The sequence below is a fragment of the Prionailurus bengalensis genome, chromosome B3, assembly GCF_016509475.1.
Source record: "Prionailurus bengalensis isolate Pbe53 chromosome B3, Fcat_Pben_1.1_paternal_pri, whole genome shotgun sequence".
In the NCBI taxonomy this organism is placed as follows: Eukaryota; Metazoa; Chordata; class Mammalia; order Carnivora; family Felidae; genus Prionailurus; species Prionailurus bengalensis.
This window is the reverse complement of record NC_057355.1, coordinates 88545244-88554441: the sequence shown is the minus strand read 5'-3', so window position 1 is coordinate 88554441 and position 9198 is coordinate 88545244.

The window sequence follows — 9198 nt, the reverse complement described above, 5'->3', positions numbered from 1 at the left end:
TTATAGACTGATACTTAGGACCTGAAACCAAAAAACTCGTAGAACAGAGGAAAAGCTTCATAATGTTGGTCTCGGCAATATTTTCTTGGATTTGACACCAAAAACAAGCAACAAAAGCAAAAACAGACAAATGGCACAACATCAAATTTAAAAGCTGCTATACATAAAGGAAACAGTGAAAAGGTAGCCTACCGAATGGGAAAAGTATTTGCAAACTATGTATCTATAGGGGTTAATACCTAAAATATATAAGGAACTCTTACAGCTCAATAGCAAAAAAATAACCCAATTAAAAAATGGACAAAGGACTTAATTTCTCCAAAGAAGATACACAAATGGCCAACACGTATATGAAGAGATGCTCAGTATCAGTAATCACCAGTGCAAATTGAAACCGTAATATCACCTCACACCTTTTAGGATGGCATTATCCAAAAAAAATTTTTTTGCAAGGATGTGGAGAATTTAGAACCCTTGTGCCCTGTTAGTGGGAATGTAAAATGATATAACTCCTATGGAAAATACTATGGAATTTCCATTAACAACTAAAACTGGAACTGCTGTATAATGCAGCAATCCTGCTTGTGACTATTCAGAAGATTGAAATCAAGAACTTGAAGAGATTTGAACTCTCCTGTCTCTTGTGTTATTCACAATAGCCAAGAGGTAGAAACAACTTGCCCTTTAACAGATGAATGGATAAAGAAAATATGGTATATACATTCAGTGAAATACTATTCAACCTTAACCAAAAGAAGAAAGTCCTGTCATATGCCAGCATGGATGAACCTTAAGGACATGCTTAAGTGAAATAAGCCAGTCACAGAATGACCAAAAAAAAAAAAAAAAAAGGGTTATCGCTTTTACGAGGTACCCAAAGTAGTCAAATTCATAGAGGCAGAAAGTAGCAGGTTGACAGGGCTGGGGAAAGAGAAATTAGGAGTTGTTCAAGGAGTACAGGATTTGTTTTATGCAAGATGAAAAAGTTCTAAGATCTGTATTAACAATGTGCATATAGTTAACAATACTGTAAACATAAAAATTTAAGAAGGTAGATTTCATGTTAATGTGTTTTAATTTTTTTACTGCAGACAGAACTGTTGACAAAAATTTTAAAAACTATTTGCATGGCAGAAAACACTATTAAAATGTTAAAATAGGGGAAAATATAGTGCATACCATATTTGCCATAAGTGCATATCTGCCCTTTAAAAGAGCACATCAATGGGGCACCTGGGTGGCTCAGTTAAGTGTCCAACTTTAGCTCAGGTCATGATCTCCCAGTTCCTTGTTTGAGCCCTGCATCGGGCTCTGTGCTGACAGCTCAGAGCCTGGAGCCTGCTTCAGATTCTGTGTCTCTCTCTGCCCCTCCCCTTCTTGTGCTGTCTCTCTCTCGCAAAAATAAATAAACATTATAAAAAAATAAAAGTACATCAATTTAAAACACGGATATCCTTTAATGTGGCAATTCCGTTTCTATAAATTTAACCTAAGAAAATAAATGAGGGTAAATGTGGTCAAAGGGTATAATCTTGTTATAAGATGAATAAGTTCTAGGGATGTAATGTATAACATGGTGACTATAGTTAACAATACTGTATATTTGAAAATTGCTGGGGATGCCTGGGTGGCTCACTTGGTTAACCATCTGGCTCTTGATCTCAGCTCAGGTCTTGATCTCCAGGGTCATGAGTTCAAGCCCTGTGCTGGGCTTTGCACTGAGCTTGAAGCCTACTTAAAAAAAAAAAAAAATTGCTAAGAGAGTAGATCTTAAGAGTTCTCACCACACACACAACATTTTGTTAACTGGAGTAAGTGGTGGATGTGTTCACTATTGTAATCATTTTGCAATATATATGCATATTAGTCCAGCACACTCTACACCTTACACTTAAAAGACAATGTTATATGTCAAATATATCTCAAGCTGGGAAAAATGAGTAGGCAAACTTGTATGTATAAGGATTTTCACTAGTTAAGTGTTCATTTTTTAAAAATGTGTTATTTATTTTTGAGAGAGTGCAAGCGGGGGTGGGGGCAGAGAGGGACAGAGGATCTGAAGTGGAATTTGCGCTGACAGCCGTCAGCCCAACATAGGGCTAGAACCCATGAATCTCGAGATCATGACCTGAGCCAAAGTTGGACACTCAACCAGTTGAGCCACCCAGGTGCCCCTAGTTAAGTGTTCATTGATGACACTTGATTAAATTATGGTACTGGCATACAAGGAAATACTGTGCTGCTGGTGAAAGGGAGGAACTAGATCAACATATTTATGTAAATGAATGTTAATTAGTATTAAGAGAAGTTTGTTATAGGATACTGCGCATATAATGTATAAATATACATGATACTATCAAAAAGACTGGAAAGTTACAAGTAAATTGTATAATAAATGGAGATTTTTACTTTTAGCTTTATATTATTTGAGTTTTAAAGTAATCATCCCACAATCCCTAAGTCAGGAGGGCTAACTAGCAGAGGTCTTTGGTTAAGGAGAAAGACATTATGGAGGGTGCCATCTGGAAAGAGGATTTATTGTACATCAAGATGCCCAGTGCCACAGAGAAGAGATCGTTTACTATGTGGAAGTCAAGCCAGTGATGCAGATCATGAAGTATTTCAGCCATTTGTGTTGAGGAACCATGTAAGCTGTTGTTTTCTCTTTCAAAAGGGGGAATCCATGGGTTATCAGTTATAGATCTGCTAGCAGAAGGAATACTTCTCCAGTCTCACCCAAAGTTGTACTGAGCCTCATCCAAACTGCCCCTTTTGGATAATAACCCCTTCTTTGAAGCATTTCTTTATTTTATCTATCTATCTATCTATCTATCTATCTATCTATCTATCTATCTATCTATCTTTTGAGAGAGAACACAAGTGGAGGAGGGGCAAAAGGAGAGGGAGAGAATCTTAAGCAGGCTCCACACTCACTGTGAACCTGAGGCTGACCTCAATCTTAAGACTGAGATCATGACCAGAGCTGAAATCAAGAGTAGGATGCTTAACCGACTGAACCATCCAGGTGCCCCTGTAGCAGGAGTTCTTGGGAGGAATGTTGAAGGGGAAAACTCTCAGGACCCATATTTGGGATGGATGGGACAGTGGTGAAAACTCATTTCCTCATAGTATAGGGTTTGTTTGTTTTTTAACCTTTTGGGGGCCGGGGACTCCTATTTGGCAGTGTGTTGATATTTATGAACTCCTTCTCATAATGTTTTTAATGCACAAATAAAATACATAAGGCTACAAAGGAAACAATTGTACTGATACAATGTTATCAAAAAACTATTTTTTTTGAGAGAGAGCACAAACGGGAGGGGCAGAGAGAAAGAATCCTAAGCAGGCTCCGTGCTCAGTGTGGAGCCTGGTGCGGGGCTCAGTCTTATGACTGTGAGATCATAACCTGAGCTGAAGTCAAGACTTGGGTGCTTAACCACCTGAGCCACCCAGGTGCACTTCAAAGTATTTAAAATGTGATGTAGGGGCGCCTGGCTGGCTCAGTTGGTTAAGTGCTCAACTTCAGCTCAGGTCATGATCTCACAGTTTGAGTTCGAGCCCCGCATCGGCCTTTGTGCTGACAGCTCAGAGCATGGAGCCTGCTTCAGATTCTGTGTCTTCCTCTTTCTCTGCCCCTCCCCTGCTTGCGCTTTGTCTCTCTCTCTCTCAAAAGTAAACATTAAAAAACATGCGATATATGTGCTTTATGTTAAACAAGGCAATATATTTAAAATAGAGGCAAGGGGTGCCTGGCTGGCTTAGAAGAACATGTGACTCTTGATTGTGAGTTTGAGCCCCATGTTGGGTGTAGAGATTACCAAAGATAATAAACAAACAAACTTAGAAAAAAAAAATATATATATATATATATAAAGAGAGAGAGAGAGACAAATTAAAATTAATTTTTATGTGAAGACATCAGAATGACAGCTGTTGTTTAGCTTGCCTAAGAACCTGTGGGGTGTTCTTTAAACTGAAGTAGTCTTGTGGCTCAGGTCCTTCCATTTGTAGATCAGTCATACCTAGGTAATACCAGAAAGTAATGCAGATATTTGTGAAACCAGAGTGAGAACACACAACTACAATGTTTGGTGTTGGCTTCCAGGCCTGTAGTTAGTTGGCACCAGAAGCTGTAGACAGGAAATCTGCAGTCAGACATGATCTAAAGGCAGGTTTTATAACTACTATATTCTGAACTACTGTGTGAATATTCTGAAACATCTGCAACTACACTTTGATATGAAAACATCTAGGACTTCTGATGCTAACTAACAAAGTCACAGGTATTGATGCGTGATACTATGGTTTATTTCCTATATTTATAACTGAAGGAAATGCTAAGTAAAAGGAGGATAGTAAAAATAGAGATGTAATTTTTTTCCTTTTCAAGTTCATGGGCTCCAGGTTAGAAACCTGCTAAAAGGGATAAAATCATAAGATTGGTGTAAACATTGAGATATTCTGTGTAAATAGCACAGTGCCTATTGTGTGTACATATGGAAATAAAGAATAAAAATATCACACAGAATATTTTGGTTTATAAGCCTTTTGCAATTAGAAAGTGGCTTAGATTTCAGTATCCTTTTGCATGACTTCATCTTAATTAGAGTCATCAAGGGCCCTTACTGAGTAGCATACCTGTTTTAAAGAGCAGAAAGTAGGGGCGCCTGGGTGGCGCAGTCGGTTAAGCATCTGACTTCAGCCAGGTCACGATCTCGCGGTCCGTGAGTTCGAGCCCCGCGTCGGGCTCTGGGCTGATGGCTCAGAGCCTGGAGCCTGTTTCCGATTCTGTGTCTCCCTCTCTCTCTGCCCCTCCCCCGTTCATGCTCTGTCTCTCTCTGTCCCAAAAATAAATAAACGTTGAAAAAAAAAATTAAAAAAAAAGAGCAGAAAGTAGAAAAGTGTACCATATGAATGACAAACTATGAGGACAGCATAAAGTGTTTAGTCAGTGGCTTCTACTAACCATAATGACACAGCTTGAGTCCTTGTGTCTAGCAATCAAACCTTGTAACTGGAGATGTCATCAGAACTTTAGTCCATTTGGGCTACTATAACAGAATACTATAGGCTTATAAGAAACAGAAATTTATTTCCCACAGTTCTGGAGGCTGGGAAGGCCAAGATTAAGGGACAAGGAGATTCAGTGTCTGGTGAGTACCTGCTTCCTGGTTCACAGATGTTTTTGCTTGTGTCCTTATTTGGCAGAAGGGCACTAACTAACTCTCTGGGGTCTTTTTTATAAGGGCACTAATCACATAATGAGGACAGAGTTCTCATAATCTAATAATCACTTCCCAAAGACCCTGCCTCCTAATATCACTTTGAAGGTTATGATTTTAATATATGGATTTTGGGGGGACATAAGTATCCAGTCCACAGCAGGACGCAATATGCAGTGACAAAAGGAAACAAAATCCTAGAGCCAACATTGCCTGGTGAACTGTTTCAAAGCTCTACTAGAATATAGCTATAGGATGGGAGTTCATTCAGGCCCTTAGACTGATTGCAGAAACTGGAATTGGCACAGTTTTGGGGGTCATCAAATTTTAAGAAACTGGACAGAACCTACAAAAGCTTTTCAAAATGCTCTTTGAAAAATGAGCATTGTGATCAAGTATATTTTGGAAATCCATCCTCTTTTGTAGATCTTTAATGCACATTAATGACATTTTACAGGTTCTGAAAACCTCAATAATCAGCTTAATTTTATTTTACCTAGTACTTGATCACAGTACCATTTTTTTTTTTTCAGAAACCCTAATAGCTTACATAAATGAATATTCTGGCGTCATTTGGGAAACTTTTTTTTTACAAATTTGATGGGAATTTGGTAACATATATAGGCAAAATATAATCTTGGCATGAACACAGGTCAACTTGACCTGTCTCAATAATTTCTAAAGCATTTTTCTTTTTTTTAATGTTTATTTATTTTTTGAGAGAGAGGGAGAGAGAGAGAGAGCGCGAGCAGGTGGGGAGGGGCAGAGAGAGAGGGAGACACAGAATCCAAAGCAGGCTGCAGGCTCTTGATATGTCAACCCAGAGCCTGACGTGGAGCTCGAACTCACAAATTGTGAGATCATGACCTGGGCCAAAGTCGGAGGCTTAACAGACTAAGCCACCCAGGCACCCCTCTAAAACATTTTTTTATCTTTGTCCCCAGATGCTAGAACTGATAACCTGAACCACTTTTAATCTAATTCGGCCTCTAACTGCTTATTCTGCTAAAAGATACAGATGAAATAATCTTATTTTTAGAAATAGAAATGAATATAATTTTAATTAAAATATCACAATTTAATAAACATATAATATCCTACTGAACAAAAGAAGTAATCTTTTATGTGGAAAAAAATTATAGGTGCAATCTAATTTACTTTGTCACTGCTCCCATCATAGACATGATTAAACTACCATTTGGTAGCTGTAATTTTCAAAATACCTCTAAATTTTATATTTTGGGCACCTGAGTGGCTCAGTTGGTTAAGTGTCCAACTTCAGCTCAACTCACAGTCTCATGGCTTGTGGGTTTGAGCCCTGCATCGGGCTCTGTGCTGACAGCTCAGAGCCTGGAGCTGCTTCAGATTCTGTGTCTGCCTCTCTGTGCCCCTCCCCTGCTCATGCTCTCTCTCTCAAAAATAAATAAATGTTAAAAATTTTAAAAATAAAAATAAAAAAATTCACATTTAAGATGTGTAATTTTTCAGTAAGCTTAAGACTTTCTTTTCTTAAAAAAAATTTTTTTTTAACGTTTATTCATTTTTGAGAGACAGAGACAGGGAAGGGCAGAGAAAGAGAGGGAGACAGAATCCAAAGCAGGCTCCAGGCTCTGAGCTGTCAGCACAGAGCGCGATGCAGGGCTTGAACTCACTTAACCAACAGAGCCACCCAAGCGCCCCTGAACTTTAAGGCTTTCTACCTAAGAGTTGGGGAAATTTTTCTCCTCAATTTCTCATTAAAATCAAAGGTACTTTTAATTGTGAAAGGCTTAATAAACACTAAAGCTATATTGGTAGTCTTCTTACTTTATTCTTAGGACATGAGTGGTTTAAAATGTCTTTAACTTTCATTTGTCTCTACACTCCTGAAAAATATCCTATGCCAGATGAGTCCTTATAAACATGAGTTCTCAGTTCACTATTAGAGATTCTGTGGCTTGCTGGAAAATAGAGGTGTAACTACTTAATTTATACCACTTGTCTTCTGCACATGCAAAATTGCTTTTAATCTAGTCCATACGAATTCTGTTCTTCTGTGAGCAGCATGTGTAACAAGATGCTCAGCCACTAGTTATAGAAGAAATGTAAATTAAAAGAATAATTGATATTTCAACTTTATTAAATCAACCCCCAGCCCCTCACCCCCTAAGCATCAAATCAGCAAAAAATGTGAGGCTGTACACTGGTAACTGGGGTATAGGTTGGAAATCTAAACTCTTTAATGTAGACAGTGCTGGCTCCCTACCCAATATTCACTCTCTTTTCTAACAGAACCCCCATTTTTGGCAGGCCTGACAGTGTTATCAGCTAAAAAATTATACTTTCCAGCTTTTTTTATAATTAGAAAACTTTATAGATTGCTGGCAAATAATACATAAATTGAGGGTTTCTTGTAATGTTTTGCTCCCCTGATATAGACAAGAGGGAGTGGTGCCATTTTATTCTTTCTGGAATCTAGATATGAGGCAAGAGATAAAGCAACCATATCATGACTAAAAAGATGAAAGCTATTAAAATTGATGAAAGAGGGGCGCCTGGGTGGCGCAGTCGGTTGAGCGTCTGACTTCAGCCAGGTCCCGATCTCGCCATCTGTGAGTTCGAGCCCCGCGTCGGGCTCTGGGCTGATGGCTCAGAGCCTGGAGCCTGTTTCCGATTCTGTGTCTCCCTCTCTCTCTGCCCCTCCCCCGTTCATGCTGTGTCTCTCTCTGTCCCAAAAATAAATAAAAACGTTGAAAAAAAAATAAAATTGATGAAAGAGAAATCTGGACGTAGTCCAGGGCATTTAAGATATTGTAGAGCTGCTTTACCAACCCTGAACTTGTTACACCACAATTATTATGAGAAGCAAAAGTAAATCCCTAATTTTTAAAACCTCAGTTCAGTTTTCAAATGCAGTATTAACTGATAAATTCATTACTGGCAACCCTACTCTTGGCAACTTCTGGTCAAAGAAAGGAAAAAGTTTTATACATGAAGATATTCATGGTAGCATTTTCTATATGGGATTAACACTGAAAACAGATTAGATACCCAACAATGAGAGTGTTTAAATTATGGTAAAACACAATTTGGATTATTAGGCTATAATTTAAAAATCAGCTAAGATGTAACAAGATTCAAATACAAATTTTCTAGTCAATTTGTAACTCGTGGCAAAACTACTGGTAGCTTGGTCCACAGGTATTTCCAATCCCCTCTTCCTTTCACTCCCCTGCCCCCCCCTCCCTTTTCCTTTTCTACCTCTTACTGGAAAGACTGGAAAGGCTTACAATTTTGCTTCCCTACCCTTCTCCAAGCTACAGGTGATCCTGTTATACACTGTGGCCAACAGATGAACACAAATCTGCTGTGAATTTCTGGAGAAGGTTTTGCCTTCATGACAAAAGAATCAGATGTGAAAGGCTCTGACTCCTTCCCCCTTTTTTGGTCCTGAGTACAGACACATTGCCTTGAACTGCAGTGGCCATCTTGTTATCACAAGGGAAAGGCCAAAAGATTCTCAGAGACATTGGTATTGTGGGATCAATCATGGAACCAATGCTAGTAGCCATCTCTTCTAGCTCCTCTAGACTTCTTGTTGTGTGAGAAAAATAATCCCCTACTGAAAAGCCATTGCTACTTGAATCTGTTAAAGTAGAAAATATTCCTAACCAACAAAGAAATAGATAAAAAATACATAAATTATAAGTGATATGAATAAGAGATTTGACAGACAAAATGATGTGTTAAGAAAAAGTATTATTGAAAATGATGTTAAAAAGTTAACAAGTTAAAAAGAGAGTGAGACAGAGTGTGAGCGGGGGAGGGGCAGAGAGAGAGGGAGACACAGAATCTGAAGCAGACTCCGGGCTCTGTGCTAATAGCACAGAGCCTGATGAGGGGCTCTAACCCACAAACTGTGAGATCAGGACCTGAGCCGAAGTTGGGCACTTAACCGACTGAGCCACGCAGGCACCCCAATCAAAATTATCTTAAT